Source organism: Mus musculus, chromosome Y (genome assembly GCF_000001635.26).
Source record: "Mus musculus strain C57BL/6J chromosome Y, GRCm38.p6 C57BL/6J".
NCBI lineage: Eukaryota > Metazoa > Chordata > Mammalia > Rodentia > Muridae > Mus > Mus musculus.
Genome location: NC_000087.7, coordinates 20,697,181 through 20,712,688, shown reverse-complemented (window position 1 = coordinate 20,712,688; position 15,508 = coordinate 20,697,181). Strand labels below are relative to the sequence as shown.

General features: G+C 39.0%; 1 long non-coding RNA gene across 1 annotated transcript; it reads right to left on the bottom strand.

Annotated features, from left to right (window-relative positions):
- Positions 1 to 2,385: 2,385 nt before the first annotated feature.
- Positions 2,386 to 15,267, bottom strand: Gm36891. The gene is made up of 3 exons (XR_001782916.1): positions 15,239 to 15,267; positions 4,140 to 4,207; positions 2,386 to 2,408 (listed from the first exon to the last, which is right to left on the bottom strand). It is a non-coding gene; the product is annotated as a predicted gene, 36891 (long non-coding RNA).
- Positions 15,268 to 15,508: the final 241 nt, after the last annotated feature.

Sequence of the window (15,508 nt, the reverse complement as noted above, 5' to 3'; positions counted from 1 at the left end):
CCACCCCTCCACCTTCTTCCCCACACAGGCCCCCAGCTCAAACAGGATTAATCATCTTTCAACAGACAATTGACTACCTCTACTGAGACTTCTCCCTACCACGCTTCCTCAAGAACCTTGCTTCCACAAGAACTCGGCTTGATGACTACCACAAAGCATACTGGGTAACAGGGTTTGGATAGCGGGAAAACAATCTCAGCCAAGGTCCTTGCTGATTGGCAGTGTTTGCACATGTGTACTAAGGGTGAGAAAGGCTCAATCAGTCGTCTGTCATTGAAGAGCAAAAAGGAGGTAGTATTTTAGCTGCCACTACTACCCAGAGGCTTTCCATTTTCCAAGTTTACAATACTAACTTGTAAGCTAAAATAAAACGGACCCCAAACAAGACTCTCCTACTTTGTTTCAGATGAAGGTGCTGTTGTTTGTAATTTTCAATTGTTTTATTTATTTAAGTAATTTGTTTTTGCATGTTTGTATTTATAAACATGCATGTGTGGTGCACATAGAAACTAGAAGAGAATTACAAAACCCATGGATATAGAATTAAAAATGGTTTTGAGCCATTGTGTGGGTCCTAGGAACTAAAACTTGGTTCTGTCCAAGAACAACAAGTGCTCTTAATTTCTAAGCCATCTTTCCATACCTGTCCTTTGTGTCTTTTAAGGTGTGCTGATCATTTTTCTTGAAACATGTTTATTTGTACTATACAGTGGAGATTACAAAATTATAACACTTTCTTAATATTGACAATTTCCTCAAAGAGAAAAAACAAAAAGACAAAAACCATCATTTTAATGGATTGTGTAAATCACATAAAGAGTATTGTAAAAACCTGATGCATATACATTTCAGAATAAGTATGCATAAGAAGGCGGCAAATAGACATTTGCTGCATTCTCAATCACATTCCAACTTCCTTTTTTTTTTTTTTTTTTTCAAGGCAGGGTTGTAGTCCTGGACCTCACCCTGGTTACCAACTGCTGGGAATAAGGCATGAACCACTTCTGACTGCCCAAACTTAAATCTTGAGACAGGTTCTCTCTGATTGTGCAGCTCACCAATGCCACTAGCCTGGCTAGCCAGCAAGCTGTCTTCACCTACTTTTCACTGGGTTGCAGCCTGCATTTTTAAAGCTGATTTAAGACCCCCTCCTTAATTTATATACTTTCAGGAAAGCACATTACCAAAACAGCCATCTCTCTAGCCCCTCTGAGAGGTTTGTTCTCTTGTGGTAGCCACTGTATTTTTTTTTCTTCTCTAATCATGCCTAAGTTTAGGCTCCTAAAATGCTTATTGCTGGTTTTGCTTGTTTCCTTACAAGAGCAAACTCGGTTTCTTGCTCATTTTACAATTTGCAGTTAATTTGGCAAACTGGACAACCTAACATTTCATTTGCAAGACTTATAACTGTGTTTTGTTTGTTTGGTAGGATTTTTTTTAATTTGGTGCATTTGTTGGTTTGTTTGGGGTTTTGTTGTTATTGTTTTGTTTTGTTTCTTTGTTTGTTTTTGTTTGTTTATTTTTGCCACTGAAGATGAAACTCATCACATTTAAATGGTGATTTACCACTGAGCTACATCTTCAGCTAATCTTGCATTCTGAATGTTTGCTGAGAAGTTATCTCATATGTGTTTTAAAGGAAACTACAATTACTGTGAACCCTAAAATTGTCCCCTTTTGCTATACAGTCTAGAAATCTGATGCCCTCTTCTGACCTCTTTAAAAAACAGGCAAATACCTCCAAAAACACATACCTTCAGATTTATCCAACATACTGTCTACTTCATCTCTGTGAAGAAAGGAAAATAAAAAATTAATGCAAGAAATATAGTGGACTGGTTGGACATTTTTCTTACCCACACAAAACTTTAAAAAGAACCTTCTTTTAATTATTTATAATAAATATATAATGTTTGGTTAGGGACAAATGTAATATATATATATATATATATATATATAATACATGGTGGAGTATCAAAGTGATCTTGTATCCTTTACTTTTACCAATTCATACATTAACACCCACAGTAGTTTATTCATTACTTTCCCACTCTTGCTGAGACCCTTCTTCTTACCAGTTGGTCCCCCTCTTATTTTCATGATTTTTCTCCTTTTCTTTGTGTGTATATCTTGGAAGATCTCAGGCAGGTGGTCATATTGTACTAGTTGCTATGTGTTTGTTATCACAAGGTCTGAAGGACCTCAAGCTGGGCTTGAACTCAACATATAGCAGTGTCAGATTTGTATTGCTATCTTACTGAATCTACTTCTCCAGTGAAGGGAATACAAACACTACTTATGAAGTAATCTATTGAGCTGGCAAAAATATTGAAAATGTTACCCCATATCTTCATCTGCTTCTGCTTGAGGCGATATATTCTCATTTTTATCAAATGCTGGGCTCTTTACTGTATTAACAATAGAAAACAGTAACATTTGAAAGGATTCTATATAAGTAATAGTTAATAAAGTACTATCGATTTGAATTTCTCTGGAAAAACTCTCCATGTGAATTTTGGAAAAGATTTTAGAAAGGAAATATTTACACCAAGAAAATCCAGGACACAAGGAGATGACAAAACTTAAGGATAATAGGTATCAATGACAAGTAAGTTTTTCAAATTTAGGGACAGTGAATATATTCAACAAAATTATAGAAGAAAACTTCCCTAACCTATAGAAAGAGTTGCCTATGAATATACAAGTAGCGTACAAAACTCCAAATAGTTTGGACCACAAGAGAAATTTCTTCCATCATATAGAAATCAAAACTCCAAATGCATAAAAAGAAAGAAAGAAAGAAAGAAAGAAAGAAAGAAAGAAAGAAAGAAAGAAAGAAAGAAAGAAAGAAAGAAAGAAAAGAAAAAGAAGAATATTAAAAGCTCTAAGGGAAAATGGTCAAGTGACTTATAAAGGAAATCCTATCAAAACTATACCTAACTTATCCCCAGAGATTATGAAAGCCATAATATCCAGGGCAGATGTCATACAGACCCTAAGGGAAAAGAAATGCCAGACAAGGCTACTAGACGCATCAAAAAATTTTACAATAGATTGAGAAAACAAGGTATTCTGTGAAAAAAACGATATCTACACAATATGCTCGAACAAATCAAGCCCATCAAGGGGGTAATAATGGGAAAACTCCAATATAAGGAGGGAAATTACACTCTAGAAAAACCAAGAAATTGATCTTGAAGCAAACCTAAAAGAAGAAAGCTACATGAATCACATTCCAACTCTAACAACAAAAATAACAGGAAGGAACAACTACTTTTCCTTAATATCTCATAATATCAGCGGACACAATTCACCAATAAAAAGACATAGAATAACAGACAGGATGTGTAAGCAAGACCAAGCATACTAGAAACAAATCTCAGGGACAAATACAGATATTACCTTAGAGTAAAAGGCTGGAAAACAATTATCCAAGCAAATGTTCCAAAGAAACAAGTTGGAGTAGCCATTCTAATATCAAATAAATTCGACTTTCAACCCAAAGTTATCAAAAAAAAAAAAAAAGAGTAGGGACACTTCATATTCATCAATGTTAAAATTTACCAAGATGAATTCCCAATTCTGAACATTTATACGCCAAATGCAATGTCATCCACACTCATAAAAGAAACTTTAGTAAAGCTCAAAAACACACATTGCACCCCAAACAATATTAGCTCAACACCCCTCCCTCATCAATGGAAAGTCCCTGGGAACAAAAATTAAAAAGAGACACAGTTAAAATAACAGCAGTTATGAAACAAATACATGAGTTGATATCTATAAAAAATTTATTCGAATAGAAAAGGATATCCCTTTTTCTCAGCCCCTCATGATGCGTTCTCCAAAATTGACCATATAATCAGTCACAAAACTTGTCTCAACAGATATAAAAATATCGAAATAATCCTATGCATCCTATGAGATCACTAAGGACTAAGGCTGATCTGAAATAGAAATATAAGTAATTAAAAACACACATAAACATAGAAGGTGAACAAAAATATAGTCAGTGATAACTCAGACAAGGAAGAAATAGAGATAAATTTAAGACTTTTTAGATTTTAATGAAAATGAAGCTACAACATATCAAAAGTTATGGGACACAATGGAAGCAGTTCTAAGAGGGAAACTCATACCTCTGAATGCCTCTGAATCGAAATTGGAAAGAGGATACTGGAGTAGGTTGACAGCACACCTAAAAACTCTAGAACAAAAGGGAGCAAATTCACTCAAGATGTCTTTAAGGCAGGACAAATATCAATCTCATGGTTGAAATCAACCAAGTGCAAACAAAGGAATTACATAAAAAAATCAAACAAGCTAGGAGCTGGTTCTTTGAGAAAATCAACAAGAATTATAAACCATTAGACAGACTAAGTACAGGGCACAGCGACAGTATTTAAATTAACAAAACCAGAATTGAAAAGGGAGACATAACAACAGAAACTTAGGAAAGTCAAAGAATAATCAGATCCTACTAAACAAGTCTATACTCAACAAAAATGGAAAATGAGGAAAACAAATGGACACGTATCTAGACAGATATCAGGTACCAAATTTAAATCAGGATCAGAGAAATTCTGTATTACTTCCATAACTCCTAAAGAAATAGAAGCAGTCATTAATAATCTCCCAACCAAAAAAAGCCCAGGATCTGATGAACCATCAGAGTTCAATAAGATCTTCATGTGATAGACCCTGACTTAGATTGTTTCTCACTTGAAGGTAAAGCCCCTGGACATTCCCCAAGCTTGTTTTCCCTGATCTCTAAAAATGCAGCCAGAAAGAAGTTCTTTGTTGTCTATAGTGAGCAAACAGACTTTTCATTTCTTATCCTTACAGCCAGAGATATGGTAATTGTAATTTTACCAAGGACATCCAGCAGAAAATAACACTCCTCTCAACTCTTCCCATACCTTCCCAAATCTCCTCCCAACCCTCCTAAACCCTCCCAACTCTTCCCAACTTCTCCCATCTCTCCTCCCAACTCATCTCAGTTCCTCAGCTAGCTGTTAAAAGCCCCCCACTGTCACCATTCAGGGTCAAAATCCCTTACCCTGCACAGTGTTAAAAATGTCCTCAGTTAGCTGATAATAAATCCTCTTGCAGTTTGCATCAAGTGTGGTTTTCTCTGGAGTTATTGGTGTCCTGGACAGTTCATCCAGGGACTTGAGTGGAGGCCAAACTTTGGGGTTCTTACATATGGGGGCTCGTTTGCCTGGATTTGTGGCCTATCCCATTTCTCAGAGATGCCACTTGCCGGTAGGATCCTGTCTTTGTCTATGTTTTTGTCTGCCGGCAGTGTTTGAATTCAGAATTCATGGTTTACAATCTTTCTATTCTGTATGGAGGGGAGGGTTACTGACAGGCATGTCAGGAGTAATCGCACACTATACTGGGAGACATCCCTGGAGGTCTGAGGGAGCTCCAGGGATGCCTGGACATCTCCCATCAGGGTGCCAAGTAAGTGTGTGCTCACTTGGCCATCTTTTAATGTTCCTGGGTACCAAGTGAGAGTGTGTTTACTGTTTCTGTTACTGGGTGCCAAGTGAGAGTTTGCTAACTCGGCCATGTGTTTCCGTTACTGTATATATTGTTTGTCTCCCTGTATGTGACTATGCAGTTTGGATAGACTATTAGCACTCCCCTTGGATTGACTCATGAGCATCAAACTGAAATTATGACTAGGACTCACAATCTCTTTGTAGATGTCAAAAAGAGATTTTGGAGAACTTTCTGCTCTACAAAATTGCCACCTGTTGATGTTAGTTGACCACCAGAGAGCACCTGGTTGAAACCTTGAGTACAGAAGAACAAGCTGGGCTCCCTAGTCCTAGCTTTCTGCCACTAAGTGGAAAAAAAACAAAACAAAACAAAACGAAGATGTAAATGGCGGGGGGAAGGGAGGAATGCAACCCTTGGCTCCTCTTGAGATATTTCCAGAGATGTAATAACCTCCAGAATGGCGTGATACTCCACCCTCATATCCCCAACCAGTCCCTTCCCAGATATCTCAAAAGGGTACTGCTGGAAACATGGGGGCGTGACCAGCTTCTGGAAACCAAGACAAATGAGCTCAGAGCCTATTGAGACCAGACTCAACAATCGCGCTGGCTTTAAGTACTTATGGCCCTACTCCAGCAGACCATGGAAATGCAGCTCCTTCAGTATTGGCCTTTTTCCTCCTCTGATCTCTACAATTGGAAGGCAAAACATGCCCCCTTCTCTGAAAACACCTCTAGCCTTACTAATCTAATGGAATCTCTCATGTTCTCTTATCAGTCCACTTGGGATGACTGTCAATAGCTATTGCAGTTTAATTTTACCACACAGGAGAAGGAAAGGATTCTGTTTGAGACAAGAAATATGTGCTGGGAGCCAATGGATGGCTGACACAACTTCCAAATGAAATAGATGCAGGCTTCCCTCTGAATGGTCCTGACTGTGACCCTAACAGGCCTGAAGGTAGCAAGCAGTTGACACATTTACACAGGGGTAGGGTAGCAGGAAAGGGAGGAGCTAACAGGCACCCAAGCAATTTGGTCAAGGTAAGAGGGATCCTAAAGGGGAAAAGGAGCCCCCAGCAGTGATTTTAGAATGCCTCTTAGAATCATACAAGCATTACGCTCCCTTTGACACTATGTCAGAGAGCCAGCAGGCAGCAGTGGCCATGGCTTTCATTTGGGCATTCTGCTTCTGACATTAGGCGAAGGTTACAGCATCTAGAGAGTCTGCAAACATTATCTTTTCAAGATCTGTTTAAGGAGGCAGAGAAAGTGTACCATAAGAGAGAGACTAAAAAAGAAAAAGGAGAAAGAGAAGAGAGAGTAGCTGAGTCAAGAGAAAGTAGACCAGATGGAAGGCAGGATAGAAATTTAATTAGGATTTTGGATACATTAGCAGTTGATAACGAAGTTTATAGAAAAGATGGAGGGAATAGGCAGACAGGGTAACTGGGCAACACAGGGCCAAAAAGACCTCAGAACTCCATAGGACCTTCACACCACCTGTAGATAAGGACCAATGTGGGTACTGTAAAGAAAAGGGACACTGGGCAAGAGACTGCCCCAAGAAAGAGACAGATACCAGACCACCTAAGTCCTTATCCCAGAGGATGATGACTAGTGGATATGGGGAACAGACACCCTACGTGAGACTAGGGTAACCCTAACTGTGGAAGAGACCCCCATGGCTTCCCTTCATGATATCAGAGCAGAGTTTTCAGTCCTGACAGAGCCACTGGAGAAATTGAGGAACCAGCAATCCTTAGTATTCGGGGCTACTGGTCAGAAACCATACTCTTGGACCACTGATAAGAAAGTTAATCTATGAATAAGCCAAGTAACTCATTCCTCCCTCATCATTCCTCAAGCCCCACCCCATTATTGTGGAGAGACATACTAGCATATTTAAAATTCCAAATAAGCTGCTCTTTGCAAGGAACTTCAATCCCTTGGCAAGCCTCTGTCTCTATAAATTTAACATCAAAATTGGAAGAAGTATATAGATTACATGAGCCTCAAGCCCCATCAAGAAAAGTACTAGAATGGACCTAGTTAGAGAGATATCCAACAGCCTGGGCAAAGACTGGGGGTATAATTGAGGCAAAAATGGTGCCCCCCATCATTGTGAGATTGAGAACTGGTGTGATTCCTTTCGGGGTACAACAATACACCATGAGCAAAGAGGCCGGAGAGGGCATCAGACCTCACCTTCAAAGGCTCTTAGAACTAGGCGTGTTTGGTCCTTTGTCAGTCTTCCTGGAATACTCTGTTGCTACCAGTTAAAATGCAAGGCTTTGCCACCTGGCACTCACTAATAATCCCTTCTTACTAAAGAGACTGGGACTTTCTCATGGACCCCATATATGGGGAGGCCTTTAAAAAGATTAAAAAATCGTGCTTAGTGCCTCAGCCCTAGTCCTGACAGATGTGACATGGCCATTCACTCTCTATTTAGATAAAAGAGCAGAAATAGTGAGATAGGTCCTGACCTAAGCTCTGGGGACATAGACAAGACTTGTAGTCGACTTGTAAAAAAAAAAAAAAAAAAAAAAAAAAAAAAAAAAAAAAAAAAGACCAAGTGGCCAGTGGATGGCATTCTTGCTTAAAAGCTACCACTGCTGTGCCAGTACTTCTCAAAGATGCTGACAAACTGACTCTAGGTCAAGGAACTATAGTAGTAAACCCCCTCTGCCCCCATGCCTTAGAAAGCATTGTTAGACAGCTGTCAGATTGCTGGATGACTAATGCTCATGGGACCCATTATCAGAGTCTCTTACTGACTGAGAGAGTGTAGAGAGAGTGTAGTTTTCACCCCTGCTATCCCTAATCCTTCCACCTTGCTGCCTGAAGCTGACAACTCCCTACCAGTGAAGGAGTATAGACATCCTGGCAGAAGAAATCAAAACTAAGAAAGAAGTCACTGACCAGCCATGGCCAGGCTGCCCCAATTGGTACACAGATAGTATCAGCTTTTTGATTGAAAGTAAAAGAAAAGTGGTGCCAGCAGTGGTCAACGGAAAAGAAACCATCCGTGCCAGCAGCTTTTCTGAAGGAATGACTGTCCAGAGAGAAGAGCTAATCACACTCATCCAAGCCTTGCAGCTGGCAATAGAATAGAACATCAATATCTAAACAGACAGCAGGTATGCCTTTGCCACCACTCACATGCATCTTTTATCTTTATCTTTATCTTTATCTTTATCTTTTTATCTTTAGAAAAAGGGTGCTACTCACATCTACTGGGGAAGATATTAAAAATAAAAAAGAAACCAAGAGACTGTTAGAAGCCATACACTTTGCAAAAAAACTTGTCATCATACATTGCAATAGTCACCACAAAGTCCATGAGGCCCTAGTGAAGGGAAATCTGATGCCTGACCTGGCTGCCCTAAGAGAAAAAAATAAAGAATGTCAAGACCATTATAATCTCAAAGATGCAGGCTTTGATTATACTCCAGAAGATCAGGAATTAACAGGCAAAATACCTGATATATGTGTGCATACTACCCAGGGAGTCGCTAAGACCCAAGATGGTTGCTCTGTCCTGCCCACAAGAGAAAGGTAATCTACAGCATCAATCTACACCACCTCATGCCCTTGGAAAATCAGAAGGTCAAAAAAATGTTAAGAGCTCAAATTGCTATATTATAAGATTGCCAGATGTTGCCCATGAGATTGTTAATGAATGCCAAGCATGTGCCCTCACCATTGCTGGGCACCACAAGAACACCCCCCAGAAAGTGGATAAGAGTTGACTGACCAAGAGCATACAGAAAAGTAGATTTTACTGAAGTTAAACCAGCCAAGTACAGTAATAAACATCTATTTGTTTTTTGTAAACACCTTTTCAGGCTTGGTAGAAGCCTTCCCCACTAAGAACAAGAACACCTTTGCCATGGCAAAGAAGATATTAGAGGAAAATTTCCTAAGATTTGGCATCCCTAAGGTACTTTCGTCAGCCAATGGCCCCTCCTTCATTGCCCAGGTAAGACAAGGGTTAGCCAGACAATGGGGGATCCATTGGAAGATACATTGTTCTTATATATGCCAGACTTCAGGACAGGTAGAGTGGATGAATAGAGCATTAAAAGAAACCTTGACTAAATTGGTTTTAGAGACCTGCAGAAAAGATTATGCAGCTCTTTTTCCCTTCACCTTGTTCTGAGTATGGAACACCACAGGGAAATTTAAACTTACACCATTCGAACTCCTCAACTGGGGACCCCCCCTTTAACAGAAGCAGGTGGAATGTTTGACCCTCATGTTTCTTTTTCAGAACTCCCACTAGCTCACTTGAAGGACCTACAACTGGTCAGAAAAGATGCCTTGGAAATGTTGAAACACAATAAAAAACTAAAACAAAAATACAAAAACAAAAAACATACGAACCAGAAACCATCTTGGTGCCACATAAATTTCAAACAGGAGTACCTGTCCTGGTCTGGACCAACCATTCTGGCAAACTTGAACTCAGATTAAAAGGACTCTCCCTGATGCTTCTCACAAGCCCTGCTGCCACACCTCCAGCATGTGCCCAGTTCTGGCATCCAGCCTGCCATGGCCCTCTGGCCTGGCACTGCTCACACACAGTGGGCACTGCACAGGAACCTCCCTCCCTCCCTCCTCCCACTGGCAAGAGGCTCTTTTGTCTCATTCAAGGGGCTTCTGAGGTTCTCAATCTTACATATCCTAAAGCTGTGACCTCATGTTGGCTTTGTTTGGCAGCTGGGCCAGAGGTTTAATTTTCTAACTTATAAGATCAGAACTATGTACTAGAAGGAGTGGGAACTGTTGAGACCCCAACTCAGAGTGTTTCTCCCTGGAAGGTAAAGCACCTGAACATTCTCCAAGATTGTTTTCCCTGATTTATAAAAATACAGCCAGAAAGAGACTCCATGTTCTCTACAGCCACCAAAAAGCCTTTTGGTTTCTGAGCCATACAGCTAGAGATTCAAAAATTGGAGTTTTGCCAAGGACATCTGGGCAGAGAAGAACACTCCTCCCAACTCTTCCAAACTCCTCCAAACTCTCCTCCCAAATCATCCCAATTCCTCAGCTAGTTAATAAAAACCCTCTTCTGTCACATCTCAGAGTCATACGCCCCTGCCCTGCACAGTGGAAGGAGTTTGTCCTTAGCTAGCTGATAATAAAACCTCTTGCAGTTTGCATCAGGTGTGGATTTCTCTCAAGTCATTGGGGTGCTGGCCACCTCATCCCGGGACTTTACTGCACTTGAGAGGAGGTCCATCTTCGGGGTCTTACACATGGAGACCTAATACCAAAACTCTTCAAACTATTATGCAAAATCAAAAGAGAAGGAACACTATTGAATTTGTTCTATGAAGCCAGATTACAATTATATTCAAATCATACAAAAACTCAATGAAGAAAGGAAACTTCAGACCATTTTCCCTTATGAATATCGAAGCAAAAATACTCAATAAAATCACTGCAAACCAAATAAAAGAATACATCAAAACGATCATCCATCATGGTCAAGTAGGCTTCATCCCTGTAATGCAGGGATGGTTTAATATATGGAAATCTGTCAACTTAATCCACTATAGAAACAAACTCAAAGACGAAAACAACATGATCACCTCATTAGATGCTGAGAAAGCATTTGACAAACTACAACACCCATTCATAATAAAAGTCCAGGATAAATCAGGAATTCAAGGCCCATACCTAAATATAAAAAAAAAAAAAAAAAAAAAGCAAACCAGTAGGAAACATTAAACTAAATGAAACAATCCCATTAAAGTCAGGGACGAGACAAGACTGCCCTCTTTCTTCATACCTATTCAATATAGTAGTTGAAGTCCTAACCAGAGCAATTAGACAACAAAAGGAAAACAAATGAATACAAATTGGAAAGGAAGAAGTCAAAATATCACTATTTCCAGAATATATGATAGCATGTATCAGTGACCCAAAAATGCACCAGAGAAATCATAAACCTTATATATGACTTCAGTGCAGTAGGTGAATATAAAATTAACTCAAACATATCAGTGGCCTTTCTCTACTCAAAGGAAAAAGAGGATGAGAAAGAAATTAGGGAAAAATCACCCTTCACAATACTCACAAATAATATAAAATAGCTTGGTGTGACTCTAACTTAGAAAGTGAAAGATATATATGATAAAAACTTCATGTCTCTGAAGAAAGAAATGAAACAAGATCTCAGAACATGGAAAGAACTCCCATGCTCATGGATTGGAAGGATTAATATAGTAAGAATGGCTGTTCTGCCAAAAGTAGTTTATAGATTCAATACAATCCCCATCAAAATTCCAACTCAATTCTTTTCTGAGTTAGAAAGGGCAATTTACAAATTCTCCTGGAATTTGAAAACAAACAAACAAACAAACAAACAAACAAAAAAAGAAAATCAACAACAACAACAACAACAACAACAACAAAAAACCTAGTATAGGAACAACTATTCCCAACAATAAAAGAACCTCTTGTGGAATCACCATGCCTGACCTCAAGCTGCACTACAAAACAATTGTGATAAAAACTACATGGTACAGGTATAGTGGTAGACAGGTAGATAAATGAAATAGAACTGAAGTCAGAGAAATAAACCCACACACATATAGTCACTTGATCTTTGACAAAGGAGCTAAAACCATCTAGTGGAAAGGAGACAGCATTTTCAACAAATGGTGTTGGTTCAATTGGCAGTTAGCATGTAGTAGAATGTAAATTGATCTATTCTCATCCCCTGTGCAATGCTCAAGTCTAAGTCGATCAAGGGACTGCACATAAAACCAGAGACACTGAAACTTATAGAGGAGAAAGTGGGGAATAGCCTGGAATACATGGGCAAAGGGGGAATATTCTTAAAAAAAATACCACCAATGTCTTGTGCTATAAGATTAAAAATGGACAAATGGGACCTCATAAAATTGATAAGGTTATACCTAGAAGTTCAAACTTGTAATAAGGAAACATGCTTCACTTTGTCCATAGCAGCCTTATGTATAATAACAAGAAGCTGAAATGAACCCAGATGACTCTCTTTAGAGGAATGTATATAGAAAATATGGTACATTTACTTAATGAATTACTACTCAGCTATTAAAAACAATGAATTCATGAAATTTTTAAAGAAATGGATGGATCTGGATGATATCTTCCTAAGAGAGTTAACCCAATCACAAAAAACACACATGATATTCCCACATTGATGAGTGGATATTATCCCTGAAGCTCAGAATAACCAAGGTAAAATGTGAAAAACCCATGAAACTGAAGAAGGAAGACCAAAGTGTGGATATGCCGTTCCTTCTTAGAATGGGGAACAAAATAATCATGGAAGGAGTTATAGAGACAAAGATTGGAGCTGAGAATAAAAGAATACAGAGACTGCCTCACTTGGGGATCCATCCCATAAAAAACCACCAAATCCAGACACTACTGAAGATGCCAACAAGGGCTTGGGTGCAGGAGAATGATATAGTTGTCTCCTGAGAGGATCTGCTAATGCCTGACAAATAAAAAAGTGGATGTTCACAGACATCCTTTGGACTTAGCACAGGGTCCCCAATTATGGATCTGGAGAAAGTACCTAAGGAGCTTAAGGAGTTTGCAGGCCCCTAGAAGAAAAACCAACATGAACTAACAAGTACCCCACAATTCCATGGGATTAAACCACCAATCAATGAAAACAAATAATGGGACATATGACTCCAGCTTCATATGTAGCAGAGGATGGACTAGTCAGGCATCAATGGGAGGAGAGACACTTGTTCCTGTAAAGATCCTATGCCCCAGTATGGGGGAATACCTGGGTTAGGAATTGGTAGATGGTGTGTTGGGGAGATGGGGGAGAGGGGAGAGGACAGGAGATTTTTTGGAGTGGAAACTAGAAACGGGGATAATATTTGAAATGTAAATAAGGAAAATATATAATAGAAAAAGAAAGGAAATAATTTATTTGCAGGTTTTATGAAATAAATTCATGTTTGGCAAACATATTATACGAACAATGTTCACGTCTTTTCTTGAGGTGAAATCAAGAAAGTTCTTCTCTCTCAACATATGCTGATATAGTTCCAAGAGTAGGTTTATGTGCTGCAAAACCTTGTATATAGGAATAGAGAGATATAGGTAAAATTAGAAATGAAGTATATGTAAGCTCTTAACAAAGACTTCTTCCATTTCAGGTGACTAGGTAAAGTCTAATGAACTGCAGGACACAATTAATACTGGAAATGCTATACCTTCCGAAAGAGCCTCCTCTGAAACTTTTATATCATCGTCCTCATCATCAAAGTCCAAAAGTAATAAGTAACTTTCCTTTGGTATCACCTTCAATTTCTTAAGAGCCATTTTTCTCATAAGAACTCAGTAGTCTTCTTAGTTAAAAAAAAAAAAAACAATAAAAATAAAAAGAAAAAAAAAAGAACTTAGTTACCTGATTAAAAATTATCATTTAAATAATTAAAAATAACAAAAAATCAAAAAATTATTTTAGCTCAATGAAAGATCATTTCTTTTTTACTTAACATGTATATTTTTAATCAATTGCCTTTGAGAGAGTTCTGTGTACATATTCAATATGGTGATGCATATATATATACACTTACCCGTACCATTTCCTCCGTGTATCCCATTTATCATGTCCCTCTCCCTCACAACTTGTTTTAAAAACTTCTTTAACTCACTTCTTTAAAAACCTCCTTTAGAACCTAAGTTATCAATCTGCCATTTCTCAGTTTAAAAAAGAGACAAAAACTGGCCAACCTTCAACATATGAGTCCTCCCCTCCTCCCAAAAAAATGATGAGCAACATCCTTTAACCGTTGAGGCATCTGAATTTTGATCCTATCTCCCACAGAATATTTTTAAACAAAACATCAGCAATTCTGTTTAACAGTTTATCTCAGTTTAAGGTAAACTCACAGTTCTATCCAGAAAGATAAAGAACATGGTAACTGTATATTCATATCAAAAAGATCCACCACTAAGTCTACAAAAAAACATGAACTACCACCACCACCCACACAGAAAGACCTTATATTGGAGAAATTAGTGATTTGGAGAAGCCGAGGATTTCAAACATCTGAAGATTCTAAGTTCAAGGCCAGGCCAAGCCGGGCCAGCTGAAACTACAAAGATAGATCCCATCCTACAGAACCTAAACTGAGAGAAAAAGCTGAAATTGGTGGTGCAAGTCTTTAATCCCAATACATGGGAGACTGAGACAGAAAGATCTGTGGTCAGAATCCATCCCCAATGACTTATGAATCTCTTACAATATCTCCTCTTCTTCTTTTCATTCATCTTCCTATGCCATTCTACTGTCTGCAATGTTCATACAGTCTATACCAAAGGAACACACCATAGAGAAGACAATGAGGAGGGAGGAATCCTCAGTGTGTTTCTAAGGGATCCTGAACATCACACAGGACAATCGCCAAGGCATCTCACCAATGGCTCCCTGTTCCCTGACCCACAGTCCTGCAGCTGTTTCTCTGATCCTATCCCCAGGCCCAAAGCTTTTCTCTTCCAAGGGTTCCCAATTCTCTATGGCCCTGACCTGTTCGATCCTCTTCCATGAATACGGTCCTCCACCTTCCATTCACCCTCAGATTCCACAGAAAATGGCGATCAGAAGGCTTTTCCTCACATAGTGGCCTCCTGGGCCTGAGATTCCCCACCCTGTCACACCTCGATTAACTGTCCAACAACCCTGATCAGGGCAGACTATCACTTACAGCTCATCTAAGAGGAGAACACCTTCCCAACCGCACCCTTCTGTGCTTAGCTCCTCAATCAATGGCAAAAAAAAAAAAAAAAAAAAAAAAAAAAAAAAAAAAAAACGTTGTCAGAGGCCAGACCCGGACAGAAGCCTCAGAGGATCCTTTGTGATGCCAGCTGGAGCAAACAGGTCTCACCAAAGGACTGTGCTGATTGGCTGAATACACCCTGCGCATGCGTTCATGGAATACCAAGTCTTTTGAAGGGAGATTTTAGAAGGTGGGAAT